Here is a 22,845-nt window from a genome sequence, read left to right as displayed (position 1 = left end):
GTACCCTGTGGAGCTGCCTCTGACCCAGCGGCCAAGCTGGTGGTGGACACATCCCTGCCACAGTCGGGAGTCAGACGTCCAGCAGAGGTGGCCACCACAACAACTGCACCCCAGCCGGAGGAGGACGTGCAGGCAGCAAGAGCCAGGGCACAGGCACAGGTGCAGCAGCAGCAGGCACAAGGTGGGAGCAATGATGGCTCGGGGCCATCAACATCCGAGGGGCAGGCATCGGCCAGAGGGCAGGAGGACCCAGGATTGGGGGTGTCTTCAATGCGGCAGCAGTTGGGCCACGCCATAGATGCGGAGCGGCAGCGGGCGGAAGAGGCACTGCTCACAATGGTCAGGGCAGAGAACTCCATGCGGAGGTCACTGAGGCGGGCCGAGTGCCTCGAGGCAATTCGCAGGGACTTGGAGTTGAACATGGCATCGTCCCTGCGAACCCTCGGGGCCATGGAAGAGGACCGCCTCCGGGACATTGAGCAGGAGTTCAATGATGCCTTGGCCCGGCACATCGGGAAGTGAGCCGTCAGACTAGCCCACTGCCAATGTAAATAGTTTTCAGTGTTCGGTTTCATTTTGGTTTACATTTGATTTGGGGTGATTGGACTATGCCCCACAAATTTGTATATAGTATTTTTTTAGGTAGTTTCTTAGGTAGGTTTCATTTCTTTTGTTGGGCTCATAAACCCTTTAACATTGCTTGTACATTGTTGGACATTGGATTTATGTGGACTTATTATTTGGATTTCACCATGGAGCAATGGATTTTACTTTTTACGTTTCCTTTGGATTTGATTTGGTGGACGGAGAGTTTGGACAATGGATCATTTGGATATTTTTGGATTGCTTATACTTTTCTTTTTCTTCTTTTTTTGACATGCTTTTCATTTCATGTTTGACATTTTTTTATGCTTTCATTTCATTACATTGATTTTGGTCATAGTACATTTTAATATTTTACTTTCATGTGTGTGATTTGCTCATTGGGTTCATGCATGTCAAAATGTGGGTTTACACTATCAATGGCAACCGGTGTGTGTGTGTGATGGACATGTGTTGATGTACATAGTTGACTTCTGTCTTGAGATGGCCAAGTCAGTGTGGGGTGGATTGGGAAGATCATTGCGTGTCAAGACTGGGGTGGCGTGCTGTGGTATTTTGGTGGACATGAGGCCCATGATTGTGCATCTTCATGTCATGTTGGGGTGGACATGTGTCGGGGCCTGCTGGCAGGTGCCCCTCACTGATGGGTGGTTGTGGGTGCTGGGCGACATGAGTGGGGGCCTGCTGGCAGGTGCCCATCACTGATGGGTGGTTGGGGGTGCAGGGGGACATGAGTGGGGGCCTGCTGGCAGGTGCCCCTCACTGATGGGTGGTTGAGGGTGCTGGGGGACATGAGTGGGGGCCTGCTGGCAGGTGCCCCTCACTGCTGGGTGGTTGGGGGTCCTGGGGGACATGAGTGGGGGCCTGCTGGCAGGTGCCCCTCACTGCTGGGTGGTTGGGGGTGCTGGTGGACATGAGTGGGGGCCTGCTGGCAGGTGCCCCTCACTGCTGGGTGGTTGGGGGTGCTGGGGGATGTGAGTCAGTGCTCACTTGTGTGTGGTGACAGCTGGGCTGGCTGGGGAGCTTCGCCAGTGTGGATGGGCTGCCTGTGGGGCATGGGCAGGGGTGCAGTGTGGTCCCCTGTGTTGTGGTCTGCCTGCAGGCCCTGGGGAGGGGTGAGAGGGAACACCTGGGAGGACACACATTGCCAATTCGTTGGGGCACCCCCAAAATGCAGGTACCCCACTCGCACAGGGCCTATCATGTAGGAAAGTTCCCGCGCACCCCCGAAATACATGTACCCCGCTCGGCCAAGGCCTATCCCGTGTGAAAATTCCCGCGCACCCCCGAAATGCACATACCCCGCTCGCACAAGGCCTATCGTGTGTGAAAGTTCCTGCGCCCCCCCGAAATACACGTACCCCGCTCTGCCAAGACCTATCGCGTGTGAAAGTTCCCACGCACCCCCGAAATGCACATACCCCACTCGCACAGGGCCTACCGCGTGTGATTCTCCTCGCGCACCCCCGAAATACACGTACCCCGCTCGCACAGGGCCTATCGCGTGTGAATCTCCTCGCGCACCCCCGAAATACACGTACCCCGCTCGCACAGGGCCGATCGCGTGTGAAAGTTCCCACGCACTCCCGAAATTCACGTACCCCGCTCGCACAGGGCCTATCGCATGTGAAAGTTCCTGCGCACCCCCAAAATGCATCTACCCCGCTCGCACAGGGCCTATCACATGTGAAAGTTCCCGCGTACCCCCGAAATACACATACCCCGCTCGGCCAAGGCCTATCGCGTGTGATACTCCACGCGTACCCCACAAATACACGTATCCCGCTCGCACAGGGCCTACCGCGTGTGAATCTCCTCGCGCACCCCACAAATACACGTACCCCGCTCGCACAGGGCCTACCGCGTGTGAAACTCCCCGCGATCCCCCCAAATACACATAGCCTGCTCGCACAGGGCCTACCGCATGTGATAATTCCAGCGCACCCCAGGAATACACGTTCCCCGCTCGGCGTTTGCTGTGTAGCGGCCTTGTAAGCTGGTCCAGGGTTACCGCAGCCCTTTGCGCTGGATTGGGGATTTTGATGGCTTTTCCTTGCGCGAGGTGCGTTCTTGGAGGCGTAACTGGAGCTGCGGGATGTTCTCTGCGCCAGGGCTAATTTTTCCATGGGAATTCCATGAATACGCGGTGCGCCAGAATGCTGTTTAGCGCACACGGCTGGCGCATGCTGGCGCACGATCCCTCTCTGCGCTGCCTCTGCGCTGAAATCTATGAATTACCCTCTGCATCTGCTGCCACTTGAGGGATGAGGGTACATTGGCTCCAGGAAGGTGTCCTTCTCTCTACTCTAGTAGCAGAGGGCTGAGGGCCCCAGCATTCTCTAAAGGAGCATAAATGAACACAGTCATGAATCAATAAGCAGTGGTCAGACGATCCAACAAATAGAGTGGGCCTTTATTAAAGTCTGATCACTAAAAATACAGGGACAGTCCAGCCAGTATAATTTAAAAGGATGTATCCATTTAATATATCTTCACTGTGTCTGTCTTGTACTTGCTTTGTAACAACTGTAACCTCTACACTCTGTAAGAAATCGCCAAGATGCCTTTGGGCTTGGCGCGTTATATAAGCGTAATACATAAATAAATATATAAATAAAATAAAATATCCTCAAACAACCGGAGAAAAACCGCAAGCAGGATATTCAGGCTTCGAATGACTCAGGTGGAAATGTGAGCAGGCTTGAATGGGACCCAGTATACATTGTCATTTTATTCTTTGTAACAATATTCGTAGTGCTTTTTTTTAATAGCTGACAAGACAAAAGGGAAGTAACATATATCAACTGAAGCAGGCAGTCCTTCCTCATTTTCCAGCTTGTTTTGTTAGGCAATGTCACAGAATAAGAATTCTCCTTTGTGTGCAAAATTACACCTATGGGGAGACCGGCAGGGACATGGGGGGAATGGAGGAGTCTGACAGGCTCAAAGAGTAGTTAGCTGCAACGCCAATCAGGTGCCATATAGAGCAATGGCATGATGTCACACATTTCCATTTGTATTTATTTGATGACCATGGATGTCAATTTTGTTCATAAATGACTCACAGTAACATGTTTGCAAATGGCGGAAACATCCCTGTAGGGGTGATAGTACAACATTTATAATGGGGATATCCAGGACCCCATGTGCCAGAACATATAGTTAAAACCAGGATTGGACTAGCGTCTGCTGAGTGGAATGGATAACGTTGCACTTATGCCTAAGGCACTGCACTCCGAGAGCTGCCTACAAGTTGTAGGGCGCACTCATTTAACAGTGTCTTCAGGGTCAACCATCTATCGCTCTTAGAGAACAGTGTTTCAAAGGTTTCAAGGACCCAGCGAAGACCCTCACGTGGACCCATGCTATAACAAAACGCAAAAAAACCTATGACAGATGAAGTGTGTGCAGCAAAGAAAGTACTTTGCTCTGCCCCAGATAAGAGCATTTAGAAGGATCTAGCGGGTAAGTTAATCTGGTTTCTGAACATAGAGTATAGCTAGATTGCAAACTAACTTTCTTTGATTTCATTTGCGGTATCTATGTAGCACAGCCATGGCCCCACAGGGCAGGGGAACGCTTCACATGGTACAATAAGGAGGTGTTGGTTACAGATATACAATAGGTTATTAATAACGCGCTTAATACCCAGAGGTTTCTACGCGTGGACCCGGGGATCGAATCTGTGTTGCTCCACATCATCTTGCTTCCGAGCGCATTGCCCCTGAGCTATCCTCCCGAGATGCATGCTGTAGTGTTTGGAGGGGGTTGCATGCAATAGGGGGATACAAGCATAGATTGAAGCAGTGGTACTAGGTGATGGATTGGTGGGAAGCCAGAGTGCAATGGAGCGTGTGCTGAGTTTGTTCCTGAACATTAGTAAAGAGGGAACGTGTACCAGGTCTGATGGCCGCGTGTTCCAGCGTATGGGAGATTCCGTTGAGACAGCCCGGCTTTTCTGGTTTTCCTTTCCATGTCTTTGGGCACTCCAGGAGGATTCCATGCTTATCCAGTGGTTTGCAGCCTTTCGCCCCCATAGTCAGGGTTCCCGCTGTCTGGGGCTTTACAGATGATGCCCAGCGACGTGTATTGATCCTGAGCCGGAGTGGTGGCGGAAACAATGGAAGTCTATGAGCGTGGAATTGATATGATGGAATTGACACTGATCAGGGAATAGGCATGCTGAGGCATGAATCACACCTTGAGCAGGAAGATTGGTGGAGTTAGGGAGCCAGTAAGGAGGGCATTGCCATTCTCATTATAGGACAGTACTAGGGTTTGCACGGTAGAGTGAAAGTTGCTTGGGGTGCTGGGGGAGTTGGACTCTCTGGATTAGGGAGAGCTGACACAAAGCAGTCTCGAGTTCAATCTTCTACATTTTTCAGAAGGCTAATTCATTGCTTTAATGCTGCTGAGCAATTGTTTTTATTAAATAATGCAGAAGTTGACTAGTGTGCAATTAGGCCCAGTCTTGCATTGGCCCCCTTGTGGCTCCTGGTAAAACTTCAGCTGAATTTATCAGCCTTTCCCCCACTTGGCTGAAGGAGGCGCTGGCCTGATCCACCTGTCAGTCGTTTATTCAGGAGCTCCATATACATTTAAAGAGGTGGTGCCCCTGGGCTGCCAGAATGTGTGGGGTGTGAAGCGATTGCTGCAGAGGGAAGGAGGTATTTGAAGTTATTTCCCATATCATGTTAGGCCCAGCGGAATTCTTTGCTAACAGCAGTTCCTGATTTGCTCTGTTTTATTTAAGCGATGGAGGCTGCAGAGGGATTTTTTTGATTTGGAGATGTGTGTGCCGAGAAGACCGCCAACTCGGTGCACGCATATCGACACCGCAAAAGGCTTAGAATTCATATTTCAGCCATTGGGCCCTTGGACGGCAGTCAGACATCTGGGGTTGGTTCAGGTTACACAGAACCTTCCCCTTCCCTGACTTCATGTGAAAAGACGGACCAAAAAAATGTTTTTGCAGGAAGGCAGGCCAACAGGTGAAAACAATTTTGATGTCAAAGTAGGAGATGGCAATGCTTCACACATGCCAGCCATGCCAAGAGCCTGAAGTGCCGTCCACTCAGCTGTGAAACCGTGGGGCGCTGCATGGAGATTGCTGAGCAGCTGGATTTCAATGTTTCCTTCTGTTTAGGTTTCTAATCCATCTGTCAATGAGTCTCTGTCACTTTCTGTTAGGCAGTCAGCCCATCAGCCTCTCTCCCTTGTCTTTGCTCCATACTCTGGTCTAGTCCTGTTTTGCTCTCTACACTATTCGGTGGTTCTCTGGTTAATACTCTGCTTATGCCCTTTAGCTAATCAGATACCTCTAAAAATGGGCTTCATCTGCCAATACATTCCTGTATTCTAAACTGTCTGTTGCCTGGACCCTCCTGCTCCGCTCCTCCCATCTCTCCTTTTGTCTAATGGACTCTTTTTGGCTAGCCTTGCACCTTATCCAACCTTCTCGCCTCAGCCGCTGCTCCCCTTCTTCCGGGCTGTGCCTTATCTGTGGTGTAAATGTAAAAGGGGCACTTTTCCATGGCGGCCATCTTGTTTTCTTTCTGGTAGACACGAACAAGCTTACCAAAAGGAAAAAACGCACCTGCTCTATCCTTGGGTGCCAATAGCAAAACACCTGCAACTGAGGATTGTACTGTCTGGGAATGGCAGTGTAGTCGCCTTACTCTGGCCTATTAACTCAGTCAAGCAGGCCGCTGACAGCCCTCTTTCATTCGCCACCAGAGCTCTGGGTGTTTTTGCATGATGAGTTGTGAAGGGCGCCGCCATTTTGGTTTTCTGACAATGAAGTTTCAGAGAGTGGGCTGAGGCCGAAAGCCGTGTGGAGAAATGTAAACAGTTACTGACAGACTGGCGGCTCGAAACGATTCAAGGGCTGGAGTAGAGGCCTAAACAATTACCAACTCTTCTCCAGGACTGGGCTTTTCGAGGCATCGGCCTGTCCTGACGGAGCAGCCTGCATCAAAGCACTGACATGTACCTGTAGCTGCAGTTATGCGCCTGCAGAGAAGATGGCGCGGGATGAGCTGGTGTTGACCTATCGTGATAAAGCAGGAACGAAACGTCAGGCATCAGTGAGGGCAAAGGTCATGTGCCCTTAGCCTGGCAACATGCTATGGAAACCTTTGCAATTGCAACATGGACTCAGCTCACCCTCTATGGGTTGATCGCAAAGAAGCAGGAACTCTGACGTACTGTTGGAGAGAGGCTATTTGAAACACAAAAAGGTGACTCTAACTTACTACCGGAAGGAGATCCGTAAGTCAGGAGAAGGTCAGAGCTACTAGCAGGGACCTCTGTAAAGATCACCACCCTAGTGTGCAGAGAAACAGCCACCACGCAAGAATGTAAAGCTCCCTACGAATGCGTACAAGGCTGTTCCCATTTAATTTGGAGGGATGAATGTAGGACCAAGAGCTGAGGATCCCTCCTCTGCTGTACACTGCACACAGCAGTGGGGGGTCAGTCAGAGGGTTCATACCATCTTTGTCACGGGAGGATAGCTCAGGGGAAACGTGCTTGCCTTGGAAGCAAGACGACATTAAGCACCACAGGTTCGATCCTTGGGATAGCTCAGGGGCAACATGCTCGCCTTGGAAGCAAGACGACATGGAGCAACACAGGTTCAATCCCTGGGATAGCTCAGGGGCAACGTGCTCGCCTTGGAAGCAAGACGACACGGAGCAACACAGGTTCGATTCCCTGGTCCGTGCTTAGAAATCTCTGGGTATTAAGCGCATTATAAATAACCTAACATATCATATCATCTTTCCCTAGTGTTCCATTCTTGACTGCTTAACAAACTACAGTCTTGAAAAGTGTGCGAGCAAATGCTGAAAAACACGTGTGTGGGTGTAGTTCATTAGGTTGCATATTAGTCCATGGTGTGTGCTCAGCAGCCTAGAGGCCTTGGTAGGATGCGGTGTGCACCTATCCATCCCTCTCACGCAGTGCTTAATTTGTTAAAGAAATCAGTGCCAGGGCCGCAAATATTTCCTAGCACTCCTGTGACTCTGCGGGTGGGCACCACTGCTGCTGCTGCCACCACACATAAGCCGCTCCCCGCCTTGTGGACATATTTGGGGTTACACTACAGCTCAGACCCATTGTGGTTGATGAATGCACTATCACCACTACTATCACGACTTCATAATTAAAGTGAGTCTGAGACAATGAGTGCCAGGGCTGTGCCCTGGCAAACCCCCACAAATTAAGCACTGATCTTGCAAACTCCTTGAACTACCACCCATCAAACAATCCACTTACTCTGCCTGCTGCTGCCTCCTCCCACCCACTCGTACATTACTTTGTCTGTTTCCAAGCCTCCCTCCTACCTGCTATTGCATATGCAGGTAAGATTAATCAAGCGCACATATACCTAAGAACTCAGCTTCAAGGCTCTAGGTCAGCAACACCAATATAAAAAAGTCAACATATACGAGGCAAAGCCCTACAGCTACAAACAGTAACACAATCATCATCACATTTCAGTTGGAAAGGGGTGACTGTATTAATGACACAGGAGGTGAAACCAGACGTGTAGTTGTCTGCAGCCTTGGGAAGTATTGGTCTTGGGTTGATTAAGCTATTTATAAAGTAGCACTGATCTGTAAGACAAAGTCAATTTTCTGGAACAAAGGGCTTGCATTTCAGCTAATTTTCATACCCACAATGCTTTACTAACGTGGCTCTTAACTGGAGGTGAACTTCAAGTGATGGTTACTAGGTGGCAATGGGGCATGTGTGATTTGGCTCTCTCACACACACATATATATATATATATATATATATATATATATATATATATATATATTCTCTCTCTCTCTCTCTCTCTCTCTCTCTCTCTCTCTCTCTCTATGAACTTCCAGCGATGGCTACTAGGTGACATTGTGGAATGTGTGACTTGGCTTAAATGGGCTACCTTACTTATATCAGGTGCAGTTAAGTTGCGCAGATTTAATGCAACAAAACCCTTGAAATTCAGCTGATGTGGGAAGTCATGACCAGCTTAATTCGGTGCGTTCCCGTTGATGTCCCCCATATTGCCATTTGGTATGTCATTGTGAATCCCTTCTTATAATATCTATCTGCTCAGTAACTTTGCAACGGGAATGTGCCGAGTTAAGATGGTCATTACTTCCCACATCCTCTGAATTTCAAGGGTTTTGTTGCGTTAAATCTGTGCAATTTAACTGCATCTCTACTGAGTTTTTTTTCAGTGAATCTCTAGGGTTTTGTTATACCGTCGTTTTTTTATGGGCCACTAGCCACGGCCTTCTGTACATGTTCCCCCAATATGTTTCTTTTGGACCCTCTAGATGGCCACAGCCTTACATGTCTTTCGGGGCTACTAGCCAGGGCCTTCAGCCTTGGCCGTGCCAACTGTATACTTTAAAATACTATTGCCCATGGCCAGGGGCCACAGCCTTTGGCCATGTCCACTGTACATGTTCCTCCCTATGTTTCTTTTGGAACCAACAGGTGGCCACTATACATGTGTTTCGGGCCCACTAGTCAGGACCTTTGGCCCTGGACAAAGAACACGCCCAAAGGCTGTTCCAACTGCATATTTTAAAACACTACCGAGCCACTAGCCATGACCTTTGGCCGTGTCCACTGTACATGTCCCATGTCTTTTTTAAAAACGTTTTCCCTATTGCCGCTGTTATTTTATAAATGGACGAAAAATAACCCTGAATTTGCAAACAATAACCCGGAATATGCGAAAATCTTCGAGATCTGAACTCTGTCCCCAGCCCCCCCAACTCTCCAATATCACATGGTGTCCTCTTTCCACCCCCACCTCTAGCCTGATATTTCGTCCTTTTCCTCATTCAAAAGGCATAACCCTGAATATTGCCCCAAATATTTGTAAATATCTCGCGCATCGAACAAAAGAAAATGGCAGCGTTTTCATTTCTGAAAATCCTCTCTGCTGCCAAGTATCATGGGAGATATCCCTATAATTGTGGGAGAAGGGGGCTCCCTTTTGTCCATCAAATATTTAAAAAACTACTGGACGCAGTAACCCTAGACCCCCTTGGAAATTGAGTCAATGCTTCTTGCCCAAGTTGTTTCATACCCGGTCCAATTCGGTCCAGTGGTTTGGGCTGTGCGCTTGAACAACCATTGGACCTTTTCCTCTATGGAAAAATGTATGGGGACTAGGCCAAAACTACATTTTTGTTGTTTTTACAATAACTTCTTAATTTTTTAACAGATCTTTCCCAAAATCTCCAGTTGCGGGTGGGTGGGTCTGGAGGAAGGGGGTGGTGTGCGGGTGGTAGTGAAAACAATTTTGTTTGCAAAATTTGACCCAAATCCGTCATACGAGTCAAAGGTTATTAGCAATTCATTTCTCGGGTTTCCTACGGAACTTGATACTCAACTGTAGTGCGGCGACCGCCGCACTATAACATATTATCTTTTTGTCCTGCTAGATCTCTCAGAAGCATTCAACACACTACAAAACCAGATTTTTATTCCAAGACTGAGTATGGTGCTAGGGTGTCTGACACTTTTCCAACACAGTTTGAATCCCTCCTTTCTGTCCACTACTACTTTCTTGATGGTATCCAGTCTGTATTTGATATTTTTTTTAATTTTTTATTTAAAATGCATGTGGTTTATATCTTTAAACCTTACATTTGTACCTTTCTCATATTCATTGAAATCATTAGTAAAGCTTATACATTCATTATTAAGAGCGGAAAACAAGACTTACCAGTTCATTACTTGTGACTGAATTGCCAACCAAAAGCGGATGACTGCCGTTATCATCGATTTGTTGTTATCAGTTAGTAAGAGCGACCAGTGCTCCTCGGGGTCCAGTGTTTTGGTGGTTCTCAGGTATATTTGTCCAATTGCTATGCGTTTTTCTGCAAGTGCTGTACAATGCATCAAAATATGATGAAGGGTCTCAATGGTTTCCGTCTGCATATTTGCTATATCCAAATATGGTGGACCCCAATTTTCTACTCTCTCCCCTCTGTTGTTTAACCCCGATAAAAAGCTCTTTCATGGCCTGTTAGTCAATATTGATCTCAACTTTCTCTGCTACGCTGATGACACCCAGGTGTTTTCAAATTCTCTGGTGTACCATCTAGGGATCTCCATCAGCTCCAGACTGTCGTCACCCAAATCGAAACCTGCATGAGTTCCAAATCTCTTGCTCTAAACACCAGCAACACTGAGCTCATTGTCACCTCTCCCGGTTTCTCACACCAGTCCTTACCCTCTTCGTATTTTGTTGACATGTGCTCTTCAGCAGTTCCCCATCAAGATAAAAACCAATGAGGTTTTTATTCGATCTTTATCTTGACACGTCGACTCAAGTCAAATCGATTACTAGCTATGAGCCCTACTGCCTCCAGTTACTTAAGAATGCCCCATCTTTTCCGAGCATGGACCATCTGCATCGCCGATGCAATGGTGGGCTCCAAACTGGATCCAGTTAACTTCCTTCTCATGGGTCCCCCTAAATTCTTAATACACAAACCTCAGCTGCTTCAGCGGCTTCCCCTGCTCTACTTAGAACACACCTTAGCGCTGTGTTCCACTATCTCCACCTGCTGCCTCTTTCTGCCAGGATTGGGTTTAAGGTATATGCTCTGGTTTATAAATGTAACTACGCCCTTGATCCCGTTTATCACTCCAACAGATTGACTCTACACATTCCTAATCAATCTCTTTGCTTGGCTACAGAGGCGTTTCTAGGGGGGGCTAAGGGGGCTATAGCCCCATGTTTTTTGGTTGTAGCCCTGGATAGAATCTCAGGAGCTACAGCCAAAAGGGTAGCTAGCCCCCAGTCCCAACAGTTCTGACATCAGCGTAGCCCCAGGTCTTTTCCAGACCTAGCAACACCCCTGCTTGGCTACCACTAAACTTCTTTTCATCCCATGCTTCAAACTCCTTGTTAGCCTTATTTCTGTTTTCGGGCCCAACATTTGGAATAAACTTCCCATTGAGATCAAAAACGAACCTAACTTTCAGCAATTCAAAAACATCTGAATACCTATCTTTTTCCTGCAAGGTTTTGAAGATGTGATCTGTCGAGCATCCATCAGCCTTATAATGGCCGGGGGTTCTTAGCGCTATATAAAATATATTAACTTAAAATAACAACAGAACATGTAAATCTGCCAAAATACCACCAAACGGATTTACCGTTACCACCACTTGGTTCTGCCGGATTGCAAGTGGTGGTAGGTGGTGTTAGTCCCCATTTATTGGAGTCCATACGACTCCACTGGGATTACTGTTGGCAGTAATTCTGCCGATTTGGCAATTCTTGGGCTCTGGGGGAGGAATTACCTCCAGTATTTTGCATTGCTTTGGCTGGGGCCCAGACCACCCTGGCCATGTCGGATTTACACAATAGCTGTAAATAGTTGCGTTGAAAACTGTGACTTGAGCTGATTAAATCTGTGTCATGTGACATTTTGGCTGACTGGATGGCCTGCTTTATTGTGGACATTGCAGGCATCCTTATAACTTATAGTATGGGATACCAGCTGCCTGGTCATTAAGCTTTACACTAGGTTTCCATGCTGCCTAGTGCAAGGGTATATCACTGATAGACCTGTTTGTCCACCCTCTAGCATTTTAAAAGTCAAGTCTCAGCCAGTGTTGCAGTAATGGCTGACATTAGGGAGGACACGTTGATTAGTGCTTATCTGCGGAGAAATTCCTCGCACTGAAATGCTCTCCATTCATTCCTCCTTGTCCCCGCCTGAATCCCACTGAGATGCTACTCACCACAGCAGTGGCTTCGTTAGGGGAGGTCTGGGGGGTGCCCAAGCGCCTCCTATGAAATCCTGCCCCCACCCCCCGCACCCCTATATCTCAGCTGGCTACTTTCTCTGCACTATCTGCAGTGCTGTGTCCGCCCGCACAGCACACACAAAGGGCCGCAATCAATGCTGCCTCACAACAATGAAGAGCTGTTAAGTTACCCCTGCAGCCAAGAGCAGCCACTCCAATCAGAATGTAGCGCACAAAACCGCTAATGATGGGTCATTAGTGAATTCATTGTTTAGGTCCTACATTCTAATGGGAGGGGAGCTGCAGTGGGGTGTGGTAGTTGGTGTGCAGGAAAGATTCTCTGCAGGTGTGCTTCTGATGTCACACATTGCTACTTTTGTCTGTGGCCCACCTATTTTATTGTGTGGGCCACCCTTTGCGCCTCCTAAATTTGCTTCCTGGCGACGCCACTGCACCACAGGCCTGCTTCATTGCTATCTTTCCCTTCTATACATGTGAACATGTTGTTCTCCAGATACTTGTCGAGTCTTCAGGTTTCCTTTGGATTCTGGGACTTGTACTGCTGGCTTGAAAGAGGAAAAATGAATTGGAAAACATCTTCTGTATGTTGGCATGTATGACTCTTCCACCGCCACCCAACCTCCCCCTATCTGAGCATCACCATAGCTTGGACATTTCAATGGGTGCTGAATTCAGCCAACAGAACGTCCTAGCTTCCAAGCCCTTCTTTTTCAGACATTCGTTGCCTGCCACAACACAGCAACTTGGCACCGTCTATGTCTTGCAAATGCCCTTAGCTGTGGCCTTTTCCCTTTTATCCTCCACACATCCACCAACTACTTGTGTCTCCTGATGCATCGGACAGGTTGTATGGGATGGTTGGTGTTGCGGGAATAATCGGGGGCATTGTCATCTCTTAATGCCCCCTTCCGTTAACCATCTTCCCATCTCTTCCCTCCAGTAATATATTCCCTTCTATCCCCACAATCAACAGCTATGAGATGAAGACCTCGCTCCTGACATTATGGGACTTTGATAAAGGCCATGTTAGGCGTCTGCCTTCAGTGCTTCATACTAAAAGGGCGTGTCTTCGTAGTGAGTTATGGAGCCGTACGGTTGTGTAGGCAGAGACTGTGCAGTGCACCTGACTCTGCTTGGCCCACCAGGTTGGATGTGCATCTATGGAATGTTGAATGGGATGTCACAAAATGGCCACCCGATCACTCGCGTCTTATGGTTTCTCCTGCGCATCCACTATTGAGCCACATGCTGTCTTGCATTTATAGGTCAGCGATTTAATCACATATATATCAATTGTTGTTGGTGAAAGCCCATCATGTGTGGGAACATCCCCAGATGCAGGTAGGCGCCCTGGTCTAAAAGGATGACCAGAGAGATCATTCTGGAGTCATCTGTAATTGTAAATTGTGTTTGTACTGCTTTCTGGTTTAATTCAATTGTTATGTAATGCTTGCTGTATATTGTTGGTTCCGCTTGTAAAGCGTTTTGGATTAAAATGCTAGATAAATTCAATAAAATACAAATACAAATACAAAATCTGATGATCATCGAACTACATTAGAAGTCATTCCCACATCATCCGAAGTCATTAGGCTGTTAAAGTCATCAGCAAATGTCTCAGAATGGTGGGTGATGATTTGGGGATGAGCTTAGGATGCCAGCATCATCCCAAATTTAGAAAACTCTTTGTTCCTGATGATTTTAGGATGACTTGCTGATTACTTCAAGAGATTGCAGGTTTGTCCCTGATGATTTGGGGATGATTCTGGGATGACCTGCTGATTACTTCAAGAGCATTGCCATGAAACATGTTTGTTCTTGATGATTTGGGGATGACTTACTGATTACTTCAGAACATCAGAGTTTGTAGGATGATATGCAGACTAATACAGATTGTCATTCCCCTTTTGCTTAGTTGCACTTATGCTGAATGACCCCCCCACTGTGGCAAGGGTAAAGCTTGAGACTATATTGGGCCAACGTGGAGGCCAGAGGCCTAGACAGTGCATGCATTCCCCAGTATCGCCCACGTCTAGTATCCCCACCTAATAAAACACTCATTTTGGCTTTACCTTTAAAAATGCCATGTCACAGTGAGAAAACATGTCCAAATTGGATGTACGAGATAGGCCAGTCTAGACACGTGATAACACTCATCATCGGGCCTGGTTGAAGCGGTATGGGGGCCTATTTCAGCATGATGATTGGGTGACTCCTTGCTTAGAGTGGAATACAGTCTGAGGCACCTGTGGGGGTGCCTACATTATAATGGAGAGAAAGAAATACAGCCAGGAGTTAAGAGCCACCAATTTTCACAAGATGGCCAGCCAGAGGGAGCTGAAACACTAAATCCCCACTGAAAAGCTACACATCCTGCTTTGTTAGCAAGTGGTTGATGTGGAGAAACCTGTGTTAAAGGGCAATGAGGTAATAAGAACACTTCTGTATACCCCAAGGGAAGTGATGAACAGAAGGGCTCCAGCAAACGCAGCCTGTAAGGCAAGCGCTGAGAAGCACACATTTAAAGCCACAGAATGAAAGTGATATAAAAAGGAATATATTCATGTGTTATAAGACTGCAGACTAGCAACATGGGAGCAGCTGGGTCTCCTCATCCCCTTTACTCCCTCAAATTCTTTTGTGCTCTCCCCTCTCTGACTCTCTTGCTGCATGGGCCGGTATCCCTCCCCTTTGCACCCTGGGTTGGGTGTGCGTTTTCCCTTTCCTCTGCTCCCTAGGCTAATCGTAGGTCACCCCCTCACTCATTTGCTCCCTGGGATGGGTCTACATCCCCCTCTCCTTTACTCTCTGGGCTGGGTCTGTGGCCCCAACTACCCCTTGCTCCCTGGAATGGGTCTGTTGCCCCCCCCCCCTGGCTCCATGGGCTGGTTCTGGGTTCCCATCTGACTTCCATGCTCCCCGGCTGGGTACCCATCTGGTTGTCTGGGCTGGTTCTATGTCCCTACTTCACTCTTGCTCCCTGTTGGCTCCCCACCTGACTCCCTTGCTCTCTAGGCTTGCATGGTTTTCAAGCAGGAGGCATTGGGTCACCCATCTAAGCAGGGTGTGCTTTGGAATGTCTGTGGTCATGTGTTTCCGGACCTAATGATTATGTTCATTAGCAAAGGGTTTAAAATACTATTTCCCCTTATCTGCTTATGCCTTCTTTTTCTAACTGAGTGATAGTTTCTAATGTACAAATCAAACAGTTGTATCTGCACAATTAATCTGGCAATCCTGTTTCTGCATAATTGCCTTGTCTCCCACCCCCACCGACTCACTGCCGGGCTCCACATCTCCGCAAAGACATATTAACCCCATTGACGAATAAAAACCATAAATCTTCTAAATGCAGCCACAGAAAACCATGATTCATTTTCAGTTCAAATCTATCTTTTAAGCCTGTTTCATCCTTTGTGTAAAAATGTGTCACTCGATTTGTAAATTGACATTTTAACATTAGTTAATCCTGTATTTATTCGACAACAAGGAATTTAACAATGCATATTCAGATGTCCATTTATATTCATATATCCTTTCTTTTTTTGTAGAATTGTTTTGGATCTGTCTACAAGGCCAACAGTTGGCCTTCTATGGACTGCCGGGTGATAAGAAGGAAGCTTGCCACCAAAATTTGCAATGCCAGAAGAGGCCTAAAGAAGACTCCGCCTTTTGAAACGCAGAATGGATGATTTTTACCTGTTTGTATTTTTGCAAACGTATCGATTCTTATGAAATACAGCTATGCCGTTAAACTGCATTTGTTAAATAAAAAACGTTGAACACTTTCTGAGCATATGTTTGATTGAAGACATCTTATAGCCACATCAATACAATTTATACCTGCAGTATTTTGCATCATAATATATACTAGGTAATTGTTAGCTACTCTTAGTGATATTGGGTGAAGTGACTGTCGGCATTCTGTCATGCAGGTAGACCGTTAACAGATTCTGTTTGGGTCGCTGAAAGTGTGCATTTTAGTGCAGTGCTTTGTAATTGTGGGAGCTTATTGGGTGTTATGATGTGTTAGCTAGAGGTGACATGGGGGAGGGGAGGAGTTGAAATGTTGTGCACTAAATAGGCCAACTTAGTAACAACATTTTGATGCTCTAGCATAGGAGGAAAAGATGGAAGGTGACAGCTGCAACATTCCCTTGAGGTTTTTCAGTACACTATTCATAAGTCTAACTAGACTGATCCTAAAGTAATACCACCAGCCTTTCTCAAAAGGCATACATCATGGGGTAATCAAAACCCTTTTCATAAATCTTTTGGAAGCATCTTGAAATAATTGAAACTCATCCTCGATTTGTCCGCAATAATCATTCACAATTCCAAACCCATCCTAAAGTTCTCATGGAACCATCCTGGAGTAATCCCCACCCATCCTGAAGTTGTCATGGGGTCATCCTGGAGTAATCCCTACTCATCCTAAAGTTGTCATGAAGTCATCCTGGAGTAATCCTGAAGTTGTCATGGAGTAATTCTGGAGTAATTCTGAAGTTGTCATGGAGTCATCCTGGAGTAATCCGAAGTCATACTGGAGTAATCCGAAGTCATCCTCAATTTATTGTGGAGTCATCCTGGAGTAATACAAGATCATCACTGGAAGCAATCAGAACTCATCCTGGAGTAGTTTCTGTGATAACTCTAGGGTCATCTCATTTAAAAATGTTAACGTTTACACATACTTCAGGATGATTTCGGATGATCTTCCTCAACTATTCATGGATGACTCTAGGATGGAGTAATCGGATGACTCCAGAATCCAGAATGATTCCAGGATGACCTTCCTTTTTGACTGGGGCAATTGGGAAGTTGCCTCATGGCGCAGTGCCTATAGTGGACGGGCCCTCTGTGAAATCAACGGATTTCCCATTACATAGTACTCGTAACATGTAAAGTAAAATGTCCATACCCTTATTATCTGACATGCTTTGCATCGAAAATTGTGTTTGAGTGATGGGGATTTGAGCCACTCTGCACAGCTGGTCTAGCGCTGTGTCACAAAAGGAAGGGGGGCTGCAAAGCACGGTGAGGACCCTCGGATAGCCCCGTCTCTTAGACACAGACTGGCACAGTATAAAAATCTATTAACATAACATGGACTGGCCATGGGTCAGTCTGAGTGCAATAGGTCTATTGATGGAAACCCGGAAGGGTTAGTAAAACACATCTGACTTCTCCATATCCTAACTTCAAAAACTATGCATTGGGGTGGAGCACTGATGAGATGCCTTTTTAGTGTTGGGTATTAAGGATGGCACCTAAGCACCATCTATAAGCCAAAACGATGTCTTTGGCGTACTGCTAGGAAGGAGATGGCTAATATGTGAATAGTGTCACACAGCTTGTGGATGTTGTTTAGTTATTTACCTTTGACTGTCCATGGCCATCCTAATCCCTATGCCTATTCCCACCAACCACACAAAACACATCCACCTGGGACCGATTTAAGCTAGCTGTCTCCAGCAGTGACATCAAACTTTGACCTGCCAGTGTTATTTCTGAGTACATTTCTTAGATTTAGGGCCCGATTCTGAAGTAGGTGCAGTGAGCATGCTAAAAAGCATGCTTCACTGCACCTTTTCCTGATGCCCAGGCAGCACGACTATTCTGAAGTGGGCCTTCCTGAGAAAGCTCCACAAAAGCGTCCCGAAGGCACCAAAGTGGTACCGTATATGGGTTCCACTTTTTTGCTTATGCAAAAGTGGAGGAGTGCCATAGGAATCAACATGTAAAATGGCAGCTACTGAAAGTGCCGGTTGCCAGGTTGGTTTATCGGCCTTCCTAGCAACCGGCACATATGTTCCCGAAAGTGACGCGTTAATTCCGACTTTGGAACAAAGTGCCACTTCCAGATTATGTGTTAAGTACAGAAAAAAGTCTGAAATGCTTTATACAACATTTTCAGTAAAATAGTTATAATTGGTTGTTTATAACGCACTTAATAACCAGAGAGCGCGGACCTAGGGATCAAAGCTGTGTTGCTCTGACGAGCGCGTTGCCCCTGAGCTATCCTCCCGAGACTTTAACACTATGCTGAAAATCAGGCCCTTAATGGCGTAATTGCAGCTGTAAATGAGCTACTGGTGTAATAGAAATATCTTAACCAAGTGTGTCATCCACCACTTGATGTATATCGGTTCCTGGCACTTAAATACTGTTAACAATACGCATTGACAAAGCCAGCCATTTTGGCTTGTGTTACCATTAGAAAAGCATTTGCCAGTCACTGCCCTCAAATGTCCAGTTGAACACACCATTTCCTAGCTGTTATCATGTTATAGCCAGGTGGTAAAATTATGGCAGTGCCCAGCGAATGCCTATTCCGTGCCTACATAAAAGCCCAAACTGTTGGCTTTGCCAATGCTTGTTTAGACAGGGCAGGGTGACTGTGGGCTTATCCTGTGCCACCTCTTGGGAACTGTGTTTGCTCAAGACTTGCTATCATCATTTGTGTAATGGTTTCCTAGTGGGGTATGGTGATTGCAACAGGAAGCAGTCAGTTGGCCTCTTCTAGCGAGAAGCCGCTGGGCAGGTCCCTGTGCAGCCTGGCGACTACACATGCGCATTTATGTCTACTTAGCCAAGAGGAACATCCCTGGGGGGTGAGGGGGCAGTGAAGAGTTGGATAATAGTAATAGTACATACAAGGGAAGAAATCAGAGTTTCAGACAGCAAACGATGTCCCAAAGACCAAGTAGAGTAAAATGACTGCTTCTGCATTTTCTAAATATTGAAGACTTTTTGGGCTACAAACTGAAGCTATTTTAGTTAAGGTCCCTCTAAGTTCAATCTTCCTCAAGTCACCTCGATTGCAAAGAACCGACTCTTGCTAAGTTCGTGTTCTTTGATTTATTGAGGTGTCCTGTGGGGCGCTACCTGTTGCCCTTGTCCGCCTCGTGGGTGGTGCCTGTGAGGCCATTTGGGACTATAGTTGGCCGGCTGCCGTTATGCCATACATCGTCTTGGAGTCAACATGTTACGCCAGAGGTTGGACCCATTGTTAGTACGTAGCATTCCTTGTCTATGTTGTGTTTGGGTTTTGCAAAACGATTTTGTTATGGAAAAACCGGGATGATGGCTATGTTGTTTGAGTGGTATTTATTACCTATACGTGTCACACAATGTTTGCCAGGAAGCGCTAGGAAAGAAGCAGCTCTAGAAAGGCATTACTGCTGCCTGTTTGCCTGTCATGACATCTTCAATCTAAACTGACAGAGTCAGAGAGGGCAATGGGGTTGGGTGTGAGGCCTATGATATGATATGATATGATATGTCTATTTATATAGCGCCTATACACAATGTGTTTCAAAGCGCTTCAAGGCAAGGGAGGGAACAAGGGAAAATACAATGAGATTCTTACAGGCCATGAACGGTAAGGATGTGAAATTAACTAACGTACTCGGCCTGATGACATTTCAGATAGTGCAAGAGCTAAGACATAGATAAGGAAGGGAGGGGGAGAGTGGGAAGGAAATGGAGACAGACAGGCAACTACTGCACTAGGCCTGACGACATTTCTGGTAGGGACGGAGAAAAACAAGAGGTGTGGGCGAGCGGTGCAGAAAGGTAGGGGAGGAACAAAACAAGTGACTATCATACTAGGCCTGATGACATTTCAGATAGTGCTGGGGGGGAGGACAAGTAAGGGACGGGGAGGAGACAGGCGAGGTTGCTATCGTACTAGGTCCAGGGACAATTCTGATACAGTAAGTGCATAGAGGGGAGGAGGGGAGGAGATAGAAAAGGGAGAAAGGGAGAGGAGGAGAGAACAGGGAGTAAGCAGTCAAAAAGAGTGGAGAAGCAACAGGGCAGAGCAAATACAATTGCAGAAGTCAGTAGTAACACATAATGTTGCAAGCCAGGATACAAGATGAAGATGGGAACAGCATGATTCATGGCCACCATGAATACAAGATGCAAAGGAATTCCTGCATGAGAGTTGAGTAAGGGTGACGCACCGTGAATCAACTAAGTCCATAAAAGTCTAATCCAGCATTTGCCACAAGACGGTGATGGTGAAACCAGAATTTATCAGGACAGACTCCTGCAGAAGTAGGCTAGAGGGTGGTGAGGGGGGAGCAGGGTAGAAGAATCAAGCAAAACAGGCAACACCTGTGTGCAAGAAGGGCATCTTGGCTAGTAAAGAGGGCAATGGGTTGGGTGTGAAGTCTATCACCTTGGCTAGTAAAGAGGGCAATGGGGTTGGGTGTGAGGCCTATCACCTTGGCTAGTAAAGAGGGCAATGGGGTTTGGTTTGAGGCCTATCACCTTGGCTAGTAAAGAGGGCAATGGGGTTGGGTGTGAAGCCTATCACCTTGGCTAGTAAAGAGAGCAATGTGTTTGGTTGTGAGGCCCATCACATTGGCTAGTAAAGAGGGCAATGGGATTGGGTGTGAGGCCTATCATCTTGGCTAGTAAAGATGAATAGCACCTTGGAAACACGTGCTTATTTCATGTGGCAGCCTAGTACTGTACCTGGCAGCAAGACCATTCAATTGATTGAGTACTGTATGCAAGATGTACGGTCTGGATTGTGGAATGAGTCCCAATACTAGGGGCAGGCAGGGGAGTAGACTTTTGATTTTCCCAGGGGGTGGGCGATGTCAACGGTCAACATTATTGGACGCCCCGTTATAAGTATAGGGACTATCACAGTAGATGGCCTTCCCCGGGGGGGGGAGGTGCCAGGGGCCCCAGAGCACCCACGTACTCAATGCCCTAATGCCCTGGGGTGGGAGTACTTCATCTTTGTACATACCAGTGGGCCAACTGTAACCATTTGAACCTCTGAATTTCGTCAGGTATTTGGCATCACAATTCAGGTTGGTCCAAAATGAAGTCCATCTGCGGCCATCTTGGAAATCAGGACCAACATTTGAATGTGTGTTTGGGGTGGGAGAAGGCTACCGAAAGCGAGAACATGGCCTCATTGCAAAGCCCTCAGCCCAGAAGACATGAGCATTGCTGTCCCAGGACCATCCTCATAATGTTTCCGTACTTGGTACCCAAGAGTTTAACAACGATACCAGTACTTGTAATTCTGTTATGGCAGTAGAGTTGGGGATACAGATTTTTTAAGTTATGGACGGTCCTGGGGAAATGAAATATAGATATTTGAATGCGGGGCAAGAGGTGTTTGTGGGCTGGACTCTGATCCGATCACTCAGGGAAACCCATACGCTTATTTCATTGGATATTATTCAGTGGACTGCTTGATACAGCTGTGAGTTTAAGAACATGCGGTATTTTTATTGTTTAAAATGTCTGGGTTTGACTGTCAAGCTATGTGTGTGGATTGTGTAGATGGGTACACTGCAGATTGTTGGAACACGCCTTAGCTCGGGAGTTAAATCCAGGGTTTTCAATTTCTACCTCTGAATATAAAAAACGACTTTTATGCATTTCAGTAAGAGTGCTACACATGTTGTGTTATACACAGTAGGCATGACGAGAGCAGAAGATACTCAATTTTACCTGCTGTAATCCACATAATTTTATAACCATTCACTGGTAAATAATTTCCTAAAATGGATTGACAGGGAGGTAGGGATCCTATTGCCCCCAAAGAACTAGAAGGACGTCAACAAGTGTGTTGGCGTAAGAATTAACCACACGCAAGCCTTCTTCAAGTTCATTGCAACGTGTACAAAAAAACCTTTTTTACAAAAGAAATGCTTAAAGAGACTATGCTGATGTCCCAGGGTGTGCATTGTTATTAAAAAGAAATAAAACATTGGTTTATTTGTACAGGGTGTGACAGATCCAGTTAACCCAACATGGCTCTGTTGGCTTGGTACCCGCCCCGCCCCGCCCCCTTGGATTGGGGCTAGTAAACTTTTTTGGTATTTGTTCGTATGTCTGTCTGTTTGTTTCGAAGTCCCTGGTGGATTGAGCGCCTCTTTGCCTTCGGGCCTCTGGGCGCTATATAAATACATAAATACAAATAAACGTTTTAATTGATTAGAATTCCTTTTTTTTAGAGTCGAATGAGTGTGTTACTTAACATCATTGGACAATCTTCTCCAAACGTTGAACTGCCCGTGCAGTTTGCTTTAGATACCAGCACATTAAAACTATCACCATTATTTGTCAACATATCCAGCTAACTCCAAGTAAATGTGTTCAAATGGCCTTGATAAGTAGACAGTATGCAGCAGGATTTAATTTTTGACTCTAGTCATCCTTGTGCAATGAAGTATATCTTAAAATACTACAGACATTCTATGCTGGACCTTATACATGCTTACTCGGGCGATACCTTCTATCTCGGACCATAAACATGCTTACTTGGGCGATACCTTCTGTGCCGGACCTTATACATGCTTACTCGGGCAATACCTTCTATGCCGGACCTTATACATGCTTACTCGGCGATACCTTCTATGCCGGACCGTATGCATGCTTACTCGGGTGATATCTTCTATGCCAGACCGT

The 22,845-nt window shown here is 46.6% G+C and overlaps 1 long non-coding RNA gene across 2 annotated transcripts in view; it reads left to right on the top strand.

Moving 5' to 3' along the window:
• Positions 1-16,187, top strand: part of LOC138520651 (uncharacterized) — a 101,180-nt gene extending 84,993 nt beyond the window's left edge. For both annotated transcript variants that reach the window (XR_011282838.1, XR_011282837.1), the window contains one exon: positions 15,951-16,187. This is a non-coding gene — a long non-coding RNA (uncharacterized lncRNA). The remainder of the gene's footprint in view (positions 1-15,950) is intronic.
• The last annotated feature ends 6,658 nt before the right edge of the window (positions 16,188-22,845 follow it).

The sequence above is a fragment of the Ambystoma mexicanum genome, chromosome 13 (assembly GCF_040938575.1).
Source record: "Ambystoma mexicanum isolate Mex_15411 chromosome 13, UKY_AmexF1_1, whole genome shotgun sequence".
In the NCBI taxonomy this organism is placed as follows: Eukaryota; Metazoa; Chordata; class Amphibia; order Caudata; family Ambystomatidae; genus Ambystoma; species Ambystoma mexicanum.
The sequence above is the reverse complement of the archived record's forward strand: the minus strand, read 5'-3'. Positions and strand labels throughout refer to the sequence as shown.